Source organism: Adelges cooleyi, unplaced genomic scaffold (genome assembly GCF_023614345.1).
Source record: "Adelges cooleyi isolate 19-005CV unplaced genomic scaffold, UGA_ACOO_1.1 ACOO_flye_CR_arks_rails_tigmint_CR_PRNA_248, whole genome shotgun sequence".
Classification (NCBI taxonomy): domain Eukaryota; kingdom Metazoa; phylum Arthropoda; class Insecta; order Hemiptera; family Adelgidae; genus Adelges; species Adelges cooleyi.
Window position 1 is genome coordinate 1,436,943 of NW_026095913.1, and position 16,032 is coordinate 1,452,974.

General features: G+C 32.3%; 1 protein-coding gene across 2 annotated transcripts in view; it reads left to right on the forward strand.

Moving 5' to 3' along the window:
- The window catches only part of LOC126837315 (lachesin-like), a 153,565-nt gene that overhangs the window by 56,391 nt on the left and 81,142 nt on the right, over positions 1–16,032 (forward strand). The window contains exon 1 of one of the 2 annotated variants that reach the window (XM_050571175.1): positions 6,663–6,691. The exons of the other annotated variant lie outside the window; for it this stretch is intronic. The gene's annotated coding sequence lies outside the window, so the exon portion shown is untranslated. Of the gene's footprint in view, positions 1–6,662; positions 6,692–16,032 lie in introns of those variants that run through there. 2 annotated transcript variants of the gene reach the window in all.

Genomic DNA, 16,032 nt, shown 5'->3' on the forward strand with positions numbered 1-16,032 from the left:
AAAAAAAAAAACAATATTAATATCACTGAACTCAATAGATGAGACGCGCATTGTCTATAGTCGGCTGTTCATGAAAACGTCCACTAGTTGGATGTCGCCATTCCGAAATCCGTAGTCTTGGCGACTTATGTGAGTAGTTTGGAAAAACTTTTATTTACCTTCATTAAGATTCATCAAGTATACTTCAAAAGTTGTTCGTTTGTGTATAATAATATTACACGTTAAGAACACATTCCTATAACGAGTGAATTTGTTTGTTTGTACCATAACACATTTTAGTGAAACCTCGTGTATGTTTTGGTCTCGGCCGTCATTAAAACTAACACAAAGGCGGGTTTTAAAATGTAATTTACAATATTATAATATTACTAAATACTAAATTTGAAATCTAAATGGAAACGTAAGTATACATAATTAACTTGTTACATTAAGAATAATTTTCTGAAATTGTTGACAGGTCAATAACTAGTTTTGGATAATGAATTTTAACGTTATTGAAGTCAAATATTTAGGATGGGAGGAAGGGTGCAGTTCTCTGCGCGCATTACTCTACCGCTCTCCACCATTTGAAATTTTAGTTATTCTAAAAAGTAATTACCCAAAACTGGTTATCGGCCAGTCAGAAATGTCAGCAAAATATTTTCAATTTAAAAAGTTAATTAAATATAATATGCGTCGCTATTTAAGTTTTAAAAGTTAATAGAGCTCCGGAAAAATAAAATAAAATAAAAAAGACAAACAATTTCGATATTCTCTAATATTGCGAAACAAAATGGACTAGTAGTTCATGTTCGCAGTATAAAAAACTGTTTGAAGTGTTAGACGGTTGATAATAAATTGAAATGAAAAATGGAGTGACAAGAACGGATAGTACGTGGAATGAATGCTTAGATGCGAGCTTGGCTTGATGGAAGTCTAAACGGCATTAGTGTAGTGAGCTCATAAGCGCCACTGATCGAATGCAACGGTATGTAGAAGAGCTGTTAATATTGCTAGGCGTTTTGCAAGTAGGTCGCACGCTGCGATTTTAAGGGTCGGCCACCGTAAGACTGAACCTAATAAATAAGATGCGTAAGGACGTGGATTAAACGTGTATAATACATCTCGAGGACAAATCGTCGGAGGCATACATGCGTTGATACGGGAATTAAGCGATTAACTCGAAGGATAAATCGTTGAGTACACCATAAGCGACGGCGTACGATGCATGTGAATCGATATCACACATATAACTTAAGTACATAACTTACATAGAGATATTTTACGTCCGACTTGAAGAGTATAGAGTTCATACTTTGGTGTTTGAATTCTGTCCTATGATAGTTATAACAGGTTCAATGTATGAAAATACCTTTTTTTGGAAAGTTTCTAGATACAAATTTCTGGTCGCCACACAACTAATATTTTACTTCAATGCGAAATTTCAATACGCGAGGATTAATTCATTGAATGCATTACGGCTGAAATTGTGTTCAAGCAAGAAGACCAAACAAAGTCGTTTTACAGAGAAACCCTTTGGATTTCATCCAGTAAAAGGTAGCGCCCACGTTTCCTTCTACGCTTTGTAATTTACATGTTATATAACCTTATAAGAGGTATCGCACTAAAAGTGTAATTGAAGGATTTCATTCTCAATTTCAAAGACTTGTAGTTGCACACCATGTGAACATTTAGAAACTCATAAACATCTCAAAAAACTGCAACGAGTTACGAAGAAAATCAGATTATCTTACAATAAGTATTATTGATCACAAGATAATAAATAGCTCGAATGACTTGTGTGGAGAAATCACTCATTGGCGGTACTCAATTAAGTACAATTTACATATAGATATGATAATGCCCAAGAGGATATTGATAATGAAATATAAATTATAAATACATATTTGTTTAAAAATAATAAAATCTTGCGAAAAAATATGTCAAAATCAAGTTGAAAACTAAAGATAACAAAATAATCACAGTACTATGTTGGATGTAATTAAAATGATAATGATAATTTTAGTAATTATAACCTGAAGCAGTTTTGTATACACATGTTATAAATAGGTTTCTATTTCTGAGATTATTAATATAATATTTATATATTTATATATGTACCTAATGATAATAATGTTATATTTACTAGATAAAAAAGTAGTTTTAGTGAGACATAAGATTTTAATAGATATTATTGTTTTTTTTTGTTAATATGAAAGTTGCCGTTGTAATTATCTCAATGCTTACTAACATTAGACAAAAAAGTATAACAAAATTATTTTCACCTGTCTGTATAATATTTTATTTAACCTTTTTCATGCATACATACGTTTTGTAATCATAAGTTTAATCAAATTATTTGTATTGATGTATTGTATCTTTTGTGCGCTCGAACCAGGGAAAAGAATAGATTAGTCGAGAGTTACGACCGCCGGAAGTTTAGGCATACAGGCAAAATGTATTACGTTTTGAAATTAAAAACATGATTTTCTCAGAACGTTAAAAAATTTACATTGATCTTTTTTCCCCACAGCCCTTCATATATATATAAATAAGTTATACTTAGATATAATTATAGTAGGCAACCCAATTCGATAAAAAAAATTGGCTCTTTTTCAAATCGAAAGTAATAATTAACCATCTTTACTATCATCTAAAAACATCTATTTTTTCCTTCGATGTTGGTCACATAAAATATATCCCAATCGCACTTTGAGTAGGCATATTGGGCGATGTAAAATTCATTAAACTAATATGGTATTTTTTCTTTTTGAAATTCATAAAAACGACCGCATGTTTTAGACTTTGGAACCGTACAATTAATATTTAATATAACCGTTCTTCTCTCTATATTCCTCCCCCCCCCACTCTCTCTCTATATTCATTTATAGTTACCATATATAACCAAGGGTCTAAGTTTTGTCGGTTACGTTTGGAAATGCGTCTTTACGAGTGGAATTTTGCGGAAGGTCCGAGTCCTCAATAAATAAACCTTTTTTACACAACACCGCTTACATTTTTAAATCGCAAGTAGAGAGGTTAGCGGTACACGACAGTAATGGATCGCATAAAGAGGTTTTTATCTTGTCGAGTATGCACATTTACTCTTGGGGGTTTTTCGGGTTCCGATAACTTGGCGTTTCTCAAGTGGTATTTGGGGTTTTTTTTTTTACGGTGACCAACATTTCAGACTCTTTGCGGTATTCGGTTAGGACGAGCGATGCTCTTGGCGGACACGACGACGGCACATTGTCTTGGAATAATGCTTTTCGAAAATAACGATTTATTATTTATTTATTTTTTCCAGTCAATGCCGTTCGAATCTCTCGAATGTGCACGTTCGACATCTCCGGACCGGAATAGAATATTTTGCTATCGAATACACACGGCTAACACAATGTACGATTTAAATTTAAATTAATAGTTCTAGCACTCGGTGACAGTTTTATTAGTCCGAGCTAGACGATTAAAAATGTCCAATACCAATAACGGTGTAATTTATCTGCTACATCTCGATTGAGTACAGACAAACCGTTTGAAACCATACACAATACCGCCTTACCATAATATAATATTACCATAGAAAACAATAAATTGTCAATATGCACGTCGCTATCCATTTAGCAGGTGCATTACAATAAAAATTTACGGTTGAAAATAATTGTAAGTAAATACAAAAAAAAAAAATTGATTACTACAGGGTGATTCATTTTAGGTAAGACACCAATTATGGTATAGAAATCTAATGTGTTTTCCTTCATGAACCATCCTGAGTATTTACTATTTATTAAGATTTTCAAAAACAATCCATTTCAAATCAACGTTACATTTATAACTGATTGTAAAACACGGTTATGTAGAACTCAAATCAGATAAATTCCAATTTAATCATTTACAATAAACTACGGTTTAATGCGAGTGAGGTCATATCACTACACTCAATCCGACTCTATGTAATATCTGCAATATAGCGGCTAGCTCGGCCATGCCTGTAAACATACTTAAATCTCATGTGTGTGGTGAATCTTGGTTCCGGAACCGGATCTTAACTTAGATCTTATGTTTGTCTCGTGTGCGAAACGAAAACATTTGGTTACTTTCCAAACATGTGTATTTCCATTTCTTCCAGCTTGTATTCCAAAAACGCAGTTCTTTATATATTTAACTAAAAAAAAAAAATAAGTATAAAATGAGTATTTGTTTCATTAGTACTTAATATTATATTAAAATATAAATTATCATATTATATTTATACTATTTCTATAACACCACATGGCGGTATGAGGTATTGCAATATTTTGTTTAACAGTACTTATCTGTAATACCTAGTATTCAGTCATTTCAATAGAGCACAACGGTTAAAATGCTCGGTGCATGAATCCGATTTTTAAATAACACCATAAATACTATTAAAGCTATAAATTCTTTGAAATGAACAAAACTTCCATAAATTCCACATAAATAAAGCACATTATAAAAGCGTTTCATAAGCGTTATTATATAACGTTGGTATATGAAGTAAATAAAAGAAAATATGACGAACGAATAAGTCAAGAAATAGAGAGAAGACCACATCAATCGTGTATAACTCAACTAACTATAAAAACAATAATAGTCGTTTTATATCTAACAAGTGTAAATAATATGTTATGTTACAAATATTACTTTATTTGAGTAATTTTAATTATATTTTAAATATAAATTGTACTACATATTTAAGGAAATCATTGTTTGATTTATGAGTAGAGTTGACTTTTGCAAATATTACATGGATATAAAACTACTAGATAAAAATAAATATTACATTTTAAATTTCATACTCCATTATGTTTTTATTTAACTATGAATGTATGTTTTATTTGTTTATAAATACGTATGTTTTTTAATGTATGTAGTTGTTTCATTTTCTCTTTATTCGCACACAACATTTGCAAATCATAATGTTAGTTAAACATAACATATATTATTAGGTTTGTTTAAGAAAAAACGACATTAACAACCGTATTATTAACATTGTGGTCGGCCGCTGTAAAAATTATACTGGCCCGGCAACGGTCTGATGTCTTGGGTTTTATCGAAGACGTTTAAGGAAACGAAAATTTGCCCTTAACAATCAGCTGTACAGGCGCAAACGAGCAACGTAATAACACTATGTTATCAGACCTAAAATTATGTCCCGGTTCGACGTTTAGGCCGTTAAGTTTTTTAAATCTGCCCACGTATTCGACCTGGTGGAAAACTATTACGGCACGTGAACGCCATATATATATATACACATTGAAACCGATATGAAACGATCTTTCCCGCCATGTATTCGCAACAATATTTCCCATAAAAAAAAAATCCACTTTATTGCAGAGTATAACACGAGACCGGTGTGCGCGTACGGTTTACTTTTTTTATTTGTTCGAATATTTTCAAATCGCACAACTTTTACAAGGCCGGTATTTCTTGAAAAAAAATAAAAGAATACTAAATAAATAATAAAATTGTATTTATTCACCTTACGTGTCGTATAACAGTATAACAGCTTTGTGTTGCCGCCGAACGATGTGTTCTTCCAACAACCGACCGCTAAAAGACTCAAACGGAAATAGGCGACAATGTGTGTTTATGACAAAATATTTTCTCTCTTGTTTCCTGAAAAAACCATTTGTTCGCCGTTACTAACAGATTTACGATAATTACTTTTACTAACGTTGCTTGAGGCGTTCAATTTGTTTTTTAAATGTTAGTTTTTGAATCACTTTCTGGGTTTTTTTTACAACGCGCAACATTTTGTTAACACTAATTCGTTATGTTATAAATAAGGTTAGAGCTACATTAAGTCCGATTTTTAACTCTAAACACCTATAATTGCGCCTAAAAAATAAAAAGACCCAAAAAACGTTGAACCCCCCAGGGCGGGACGGAGAGGTGCCATATTTGGGTATGAGATGAGCAAGTTCTAGAAAAATGTTGAAAAACTGGCAAATATTTTTTTTACTGTTTTTCCGATTGGGTTTTAGTACAATATTACTGTGATAAAATTGGACTTTGAATTTTATTACTTTTGTCCGCCTAAATTGTAATTGTCTTCACTTGTTTTTATGAAAATTTGATACTCGTGACTTATGTCCTTTCTCGAATGAACGAGCGCTTCGCAATACATCAATCATTTCCGGATTAACTCGTTTTGCTCATTTAGTTAATGCGAATCGACTGTGCAAACTAATTGGTAAATGTACCAGAAAAACTAACGTTACAATAATCCGTAATGGCCCGACGTCGTTATTTCAGTTATATTTCATAAGACGGCGACATGTATAGGCAATATCGTTACACTCCAGTGTAGAACACCACTCGGTATAAATCATACCGTTGTTAATACATTGTAAAATATAATAACACCATCAATAATAATCAGCAGACAGTTATACTATTGTCATTATTATTATGTAGAACCGTTTCGTAAATTACGCCATAAAATATATTATCATACATGTCTTTGCCGTTTTAATTCAGTACAAAATAATACACAATATACACAGCAGGCTAAAAGTTATGTTTAATTTTTCTTCTATCCGGCGTGATCCGATCCGTTTTTCTTGCTTTGTTAATACTATAATAACACTTGTAATGTTAATTAAATCGTTTTTTTATTTTTCAGGTATGTATACAAACAATAGTTACAAAAGTATGCGTGTAGTCTGTACGAAAACCCTTCACTGTGGTAAGTTTTTATAAATTTAAAAAACAATCCCATTATATAGAAACCAATTACCGCAGTACATCATCAAATCAGTCTGGTTTCGCCGAGCTTTTGCAAACAAAATTCATATATTATATATTATATAATAATATAACAACGGTTCGAATTTATTACCGCACGATGGTTGTACAATAGGTTAACAAGTCATGGTGTATTCATTTATTAACCGTGCTCGGTGAATTCATTGTTAGTGTTTACCTTTCAAATAGCCGTACAATATTATTGTTATTATTATTATTAAAGCTTAAAGGGTTAGCCGTGTTTGTCGATGGCCGCACTCGTATTTTAGCGAATTTTGATTATTATGCTAAAATTATTATCGGTAGGAAAGTCAATATTAGGATGGACCACGTTAAATAGACACACTGTAATTGTTGTTGTTGAACTAGCTGATATATTCCGGTTCGGCGATCAACAGTATTACATTGGAGAACCTATTAACAAAATTGGTTTGCAAAGGGGTAGCAAAATATATTTGAAATACAAACACAATAAAAAAAGCGCCATATTTTTTATCATCCTGTCGGTCTGGTACAAGGCCGCTGCTTGTTCTCAATAATACTTGCTTAATGATCAACTCTTGGTTTTGCGTGCCTGCATAATCGACTGACACAAAATAGAGAATGAGAATTCGGTTGAAACTTCATCAATGTTTTTCGCCTCAATTCGTACAACCATCATTTGTCAATACACATTGTAATACTTTTGCCGGCGTTTCGCACAATGCAAAAGCTTCCCCGTTAATGGTCTCCTTCCCATGGATGTTGCCAACGGGATTAGCCGTACAGCGCTTCATCAGAAAAGTGAATAGCAAAAACCGTTAATCGCCGACGGGTTTTCCCATTGTCGGACGAAGAGCTCGTCGTTATTCCGTACTTGGTTTTACAGGGTGATTCATCTGTGATGTAAGACACTCATTTTGTCTGAAAAATATATGAATATTTCAATACTTTGAACTCTTCTTCCTTAATGCGTAAAACAAGTATTGACTTGGGTTTTTTTCAAACGTGAACATATGATTTTAATTCTATAAATATGTAGAAAAAATATTGTCTAAAAAATGTTGGCGTTTGATTTTTAATTTCCATCAATCTGTTTGCTTGCTATGACTTTATGTAATGATTGTCGCTTCTTTGTTACTATCTCGAAAAATGTCCACATTGAGTATGTATTTTATTGGCTACCGGATTTTGGAAAATGTAATATCTTTGCAAGTACACAACAAACAAACAAACAAATTGATGACAGTTAAAATGTTCAAACGCTTACTTTTTTTAAATATATTTTTTTGTCTACACATTTATGGAATTTAAGAGATGTTCACAGTTGAAAAAACAAAGTTCATACTTGTTTTACGTATAAGAGTTGAATATTTCAAATAATAATATGGTAAAATATGTACCCACAAGTATAGGGGAAAAAAATGTTCAAAGTATTCATATTTTTCGCGAAAGGAGTGTCTTACGTCAGCCGGATCACCCTGTATTGTGTACCTAAGAGCGGTGCAAAACGAGTGGGGGGTTTTTTTTTTTTTTTAGTTTTGCTCGTGTTAGTCCGAATAAAATGTCGAAGAAGCCATCCGTATACGAAAAGCAGATACGATCGCTAGGTCGTAAATCTAACCAATGGTAGCCTGGAAGGTTTACCGGTGGCGAGAAAGAAGGAGAGAAAAAAAAAGATAAAACCAAAATAAATAAATAACCATCCGAGCACACATTTCTTTCTTTTTATTTCCCTACGTCTCGGCCAGCGACATTCATTACGAACACTACTTGCGGTCTATTCCGATTTCATTAGGATTTGACGCTCCTTTGGGGTGCACGACAAACGGGTACACCGACTGATAATCCGCCCTTAACCGTTTTCCAACACACAAACACACATACACATGGGATTCGGCAGGGAGACGGAAATTGGAACTGCTCGGTGAATGTTGTCCCGGCAAACACTGGACGACACAGCACCGTTAAGCGGCTTAAAACTTTCGCGGTCTTGCCCATTTAAAGCGGGGTTTAACAGGAAATTATATAAACGGTCCGAAATTAGTATTATTATTTATAGTTAACCATATACATACACCAACTAGTCATTAAATACTAAGTACTATATTCAGTTTTATAAAAATAGTTCATGCCCGCTGGTAGTCTTTCAATTTGGTCAAACATAGATGCGATTGATATTTGATGTCTAAAAAAAATATAATTAATAAGAATAATCTATCATCAAAAAAGCTAGACATTTCTGTATTGATAATAGTTGATAACATTTTACAACACTTCACACAGTACACTTATGTATGTATATATGTATCGTCACAATATTACTAACAATTAACATTATTATAAATTATATATTTTATAATAAACACTGCTGTATAGTTTTAAATTTTTCTATACTGTCTGATAAAACTGATGTTATGTTATACAGGGCGATTTTATAAAAGTGATCAACTCAATATCTCATAGGGTTTAACTAGTAATTACATTTTTATTAGATAGTATACATTATGACCTCAATTTTTCACAAATTTGTGTGTATTCGACCCTTTTTGAAATAAATTATTTTTTTATTTACCATTTAGATTTGTAAAAAGTTGAGATTACAATGTACAAAAACATTATGGAAAAAAAAAATGACTCATTAAACCCTATAAGATATTGAGTGGATCACTTAAAAAAAAATACCTTGTATTTGATGATTTTGTTGAACTACTTTCTTAATTGTTATACATCATTTTGAACCGTTATGTTTTTTTTATATAGCATGTTCTTAGATAAAACTATTCATCAAGCAATTTAAGGTCGATCCCGTTCTTGTGAAGTTTATTAACGCCACAAGTGCAGACTAATCGGTTAAGCATAATATATTATTGTTTCATTCGTTGTTGACATGATACAATTTAATACGTGGTAAATGAAAGTATTAGCGTTTAAGTATATGAAATAGCATGAAATTGTTTTGTGTAGTAAAACACAAGTTTTTAATAAACTTCAATAAGAAAATTAAATCCGTCTACAGTGAATCATTTTTTTTTAAAAAAAATTATATAGGAATTTATGACTTTTAATTTAAATGTAACTTGTGCCGCTAAAATGATTACCGCTGGTTTTAATGAATAACAGCTATGGTTTTTGCATTGTAACCGAGTTTAATTTCCAGAATGAATTAAAACTGCAAAAACAACATAAAAAACCCAAAATATAATTCCTTAAAAACTCGCCATTTTTGTTTGGTAAAAAATGATTCGTTTTAATTTTCTGTGGGTGGTGTAAAACCCTTAACTCATCGAAATAGTTGTATTGTACATTTTGTAATGATTTATGTATGCTCGAGTGGGGTTTTCTCATGGGCCATAAAAATATAAACGTTTTATTTGCTTTTTAGGTCAAATACAATTTTATTTCCGTAGTTATTTAATCTCGATTAAATCGGTAATAACACAGGTCCTCGCGTAATTAGTAAAACTTAATAAAAAAAATGTTGTTTGCCAATTATGGCAAAGTATATGGTAATATTTTTATTTCAACAAACATATTATTAAGTTGTGTTTGTATTTTCTAAACAATTCTTAAAACATTCATACCAACCAAATTTCCTGTGGAACTTTTGAAAATTGAAAAACTTATGAAGCAGCAATAAAAAATATTTCCCGAGAAAAATGTATTAGTTCAGATTTAATCTGGAAATATTCGTAAAAAGATGTCAAAAAACTGTTGTTTACTTTCACGTGTGATTTATTGAGATTGAATTATTATGCAATTTAATAATAAACTGTCGCGTTGTGTTTTACCTGTAGCCTGTAGTATAGCAATTACTGAGAGTATATTAGATGTAAGGTATAGACATTGTAGTTAATTGTTTATAACAATATTTTATGAAAAAATAGTGCAAAAAAATAAATACAATTTTTTTTACAATTGCCTATCATTTTATACTTGTCAATTGCTGTAACGAAAATCTACACTATATATTTTAAATATCGGTTAGGTCGGTCATTACAATGAAAAATATAGATATACAATTTTATTAAGGTTGGTATTGTGGTCTGACTGTGTTAAAGCCTTCGTCGATTGAAATGTTAAGTAGATAATTTTTAGATGTATGTCTTATCAGTTTTATGCTAATGTCTCGTACATTATTGCAGAGTCCACCTTCAGAGCATTTATGTGTCTCTAGTGGCAACCGGTTTTCTCAAACATGTGGTATTGCAATGAGTCGTGTGATCGAGAAACATGGTTGCAACTACGGACATAATATTAATGCCGGTGCAAAACAAGAGAGTAGGTCAATATTGTCAGGACAGCATAACGGTAACTAATGGCCCCGCAGATGGACTGTTCAATCCTAATCGTATCTAATCAAAAACATAATACTTTATAGTATATTATATTTAGTGCTTCTATTTATATTTAATACAGTCTAAAGATTCACATAAAGTATTAACTTAAAACTGATTATATCACTTTCGGTTGAATATCTGCGACCTCCTCGAACCCAAAACGCTCCATCCATTGGCGCAACTCGAGGGGGGGGGGCTAGGGAAGTAAAATCGTTCTAAACTTATTCAGGCTCTATAATATGCCCCAATATGCTAAATTTTATTTTTATCACGGTATATTTTTAATTTGAAAATAACACGTTCATCTTCTCGGTTTCCTTTCAAAAGTTTTTAAAGCCGAAACCGATAATTAAGTGTGAAAATACGAGTTACGCCGTTCACAATTTGGTTGAATAAAAATACATCAAGAAACTAAAAATAAAAAGTAATTTTTTGTCACCGTTGTCGTGTTGTTTTGTCGTGTTCCTGTGTTTTCTCTGTTGTTTATTTTTACTTCTACGACATTTTACCGCAGTAGATCTGATTGCCTTACCACCAAATGAGACGCCAACCTTATTGCTCGCGTAAATTCGATTTACACGGCCCGTTTATCCGGCGTAAACTGCCTTTTAAACGACACGATATAAAATGCACCAGACCATCCCGGTATTCGGTGCCGTTGCGTTATTATGAAGTCATTAAACCGTTCATGCCACACCAGAGTGACGGTGCATGTTAATTCATCCCCCGGCCCAGCTGTGCTCCACAGTAGTGTATAGTACTGTCAACGCTGCAGGCGGTACGCTCTTTTACACCGTTCAAAACAGACGTCTCGATTTGTTCAAAGGAAAAAATCAAAAAAACGATCGGCCGACACTGAAAGGCCTTTGGAGATGCCGCAAAAAAAGAACGACTCCGACGAGTGTGTTTAGACGGATATCATTTAATTCTAGTTTCGACGAGGCTCTCTGCTTTAAACACCGGCTGTAGGTTTCAATTACCGGTCTGTTAATATGTCACAGACCGCTGCCGTGCGAACAGCCGGCAAAATGAATTAAATAATAACGAATACAAAGCTTTTGTGCTTAACGATCACGGCGTTAACCATTAAAACGGTCGTTAAATTTTCACGGTTTAAATTGCACGGCCGCGCCGACCCGAGAAAATATTTTGTTTTTTCTGTCTGTGTTAATTACAGCAGCTATAACAACTCATAAACCAGTCGACTCCAAAAATGATATCTGTTTTGTCCGATTGGCTCTTAGTGTCGTGATGTTGCTCACAGTGGTTCGAAACGTATTATTAGCTGGACAATATTCAAACTTTGCACTATTTTTCATCAATCCAAACCAAATTACACACTTCCCCCTTACATAGTACTTAAGCAACGTAATCATGTCAAAAACATCTTTTTTTCAATATTTCCATGAAGCACAAGGTAATAAAAAAAACAGTATATAAAACGAATGTATTTTCGAACAAATTTATATAAATACAATTGATCATGAAGTCTCATGATTACTATTTTTCGATTAAGTGTGTGTTGTTAAATTCAAACACTTGATAAAATTTTACTTTATTTTAAAATTAAGTAGACCTTATCATTTTAGTTACTCTTACCGATCAGACATAAAACTTTATAACAAAACTTCTCAGCTTTAAGAAGAAAAAAAAATCGTTTGCGCCTTATTTAAAAAAACAATAAAATTTTTGTAATTTGATACATTGCGACACATTAGTGGGACCCCAAAATTTTATAAATCTATGTGCAACATAAGAAATTACACTCCCTAACAACTCTTTTAACCCATCCTAACTTGGGGGTAAATAGAAATATTAATATTATTTTTAAATCAGCGACCCTAAAACATAAGTCGATGTGCAAAATTATTTTTTTTATTAAATTCAAAAAACACCCTTTTTCCCTAAAAATGGGGTAAATTTTAAAGTTGAAGCAATAACAGTGGGATACGATGGTTACAGATGTTTCCAACACAGTTTGAGTTAGTCATAATCTTGATTTGATATTCAATCTTATCATCTTATCATGTATCACTTAACTCTTATCACTTATATTTTATCTTTAGCTGAAAGTAAATGTGCAACGTGAAAATGGCTGTACGAAATTTGTTGTATACAACCGAATAACATATCCATGTTAAAAAAAAAAAGAACTCGCGCGGTGTTGAACGCTTTTGACATGGTTTCAGTTTGGATAGAACTATATTATAGAATAGGTATAACACGAGCGCATTGCCCCGGCGGTAACGCGGGAATCGCCTATTAAATTTTATGACGTCATCGTGGAAATCTGGTAAAAACGTTTTACACGATTTGCAGAAGGCAGAATGAAACGACAACATCATCACACCGTATTCGGACCATTAAACCGCGATAACCGGCGTGTGTGTACCGGCCGATGCAGTATATACTATCAGCTGTAAAGTTGATTATTATTAATCTCGGCTTTATCAACGGTCATTAGACGGGTCAACGGAGTATCTTTTAATGCGCCATATAATAATATTATAACGCCCACGTTTTGGCATGGGTCGAAATTGAGATGGCCGGATAAGCGCATTCGAGAGTACGTTAAGGTACGGTCGGACCCGACAAGGTTGAAACAATGTGAAAACTTCATCAAGTCTTGATATTATAATATTATAAATTACCTGTTTGTTTTTTTTTTTTTGCCCTCCGTGCGATCAGGTGCCGCCGCCGCTGTAATAGTGGTAAACATCCGGCAACGTCTAACCATTTTACAAGACAGTGTAATAGCTTACTATATATTTTTAATAGTTAATGTACTATTATATTATATCTCTAAGCTTTAAACTCGAGTTATATTACTCGAAAAACGGGCAAGCCAAAAAAGCTGATAATTTTACTTGGTCGACTATTAAACGAACATGGGTATTTGTTTATGTGTTTTATTTAAACCGAAAAAGTTTATTTTCTCATTGGTCTTTGCTCCATTCTATGTAATAATGGGTCGTATCAAGGTGGTGTATAGCCGTTTCTTTAAATCTCTTGACAGGTAATACGATTCTAACAACTTCGTTAGTCTAAATAAACATTTGTTTCCAGACTGGATTCTCGCTTTTGTTTCCCTCGCTTTCGTTTGATTTTTTTTTCTGTTAGGACCGTCCCAAGGTATTTGAACTGTCTTACTCTACCCAAATCGTATTGACCAATATACTTAAAGAACTGATTTATGTTTGCACTGTTTTGTCTTGTCTTCTTTGACAAGAAGCCTTATTTTTGTTGACGACTCTTCTGGCCGACTTAATAATGACTTTAATTCGTATTTCGACTCTGTCATAACTATTATTAAGCCATCTGCGTACCGTATTAATTAAAAATAAAAGTTTTATCCATTAAATTACTAAGTGCATTTTATCAACAACAGCTATTATTCGTTTTTTTTTTAAAGGAATTATTAAACAAAAAATATCACAATGTGCAAATAAAATAATCATTCTCTCCGTATATTATTTATTTGCGTCATACACATAAAGTTTTTATTTATTTTTCGATTAAACAAAGGAGACTTGCAGTTCATACGGAAGTTATCAATGTATGCATTCAGCAACTGTTCAAATAAGAGATGGAAGCTATATTTTATTATACGGTTATTGCATTAAAATGTGTATATAATTTCATGTAAGGTACATAGTATTATGTCTGTTGTACGTTAGTTTGTAAAAGATTTAAACAATATTGGGATAACAGCATGGGAAATTTGTTTACACTAGCTAAGAGCTTTATCGCATAGTAAAATTACCGTTAGGGTTACTAAACGGTTCGGAACATTTAATAATATTAAGCTTAATGTAATTCCTAAAACGACGTTTATAATTTTCCTGCCAACAGTTTTATTATTCGTGGTATTTTTTTTTAATTATTTGATTTATATTTTATTTAAATAAGAAACATGCTAAATTTATAGCGCAGTGTAATATTTTATGTGAACTGTCTTAAAATTTTCCTGGTACGGTGTATAATTATTTTAAAGAAATGATTCTTCTCAGTTAAAACAGGTAATACCAATCAGTAAAGTAGTTAGAGTGGAAAATAATTAAAAACTTGTCAAGTTATAAATATTGTTGAAATGGATGGTTTGTATAGCGGGTAACTTTTGAAAGCTAAATGGTAATTTAAACATTTTAATTGGTTGATTTAAACGGGAATATCTTACAAATGAATACAATTAGCCAATAATCAGTTTTGAATAATTATTATTGGAGTTATTAGCATTTAAGCGAATAGACAGAGTGGACGCTGTGTTATTTATTATACAATTTTGCTAATAACTCGATTAGCGTTCATACAAAATTGGTTATCAGTCTCTAATTTTTAGCAAACTTTTCTTGTTTCAATGACCAAGGAAAATAAATTAAGCAATTTACTAACTCTGCTTATAGGAAATATATTTTATATCCCCGTTTTTAACCGTTTAATAATGGTCGTTGTTAGTAGAAAACAAATTAAAAAGACAAAAAAATGCGGTGGAGATATAGCGAGGACAGAGCATATTGGGTGGGGGAGGTTACAGGTTTTAAGTAATTATTATTATAAACGCTTGTATGCAAATATGTAGATGATAGAAATACAAAAATATGTTCCCTTAAAAAAACAAAAAATGTATTATAGATTTCTATGAAGTTATAGCCACACTCAGAATTTATGTTTTAAAGTTGGCTTACTAAAAAAGAGCAGTATAGAAAGTTTCTATCCAGTATCTAATGGATTCGGCGGCTTAGTCGATATGTGAGTCCAAAAAAAATTAAAAGAGAAACTAATCATTTCCAAAACAACACCTTCTCAGTTATGCATCGAAACTAAATACTGAAACTCGGGCATGACAATTTTAAGACTTATAACAGTTTTTTTCCCTAGTTCTCGACAAATGGGGCGCATCAGTGTGTCACGCGTTTTTAAGACTTTGTACATCATTTGTGTATGACGCACATTATGTTGATTG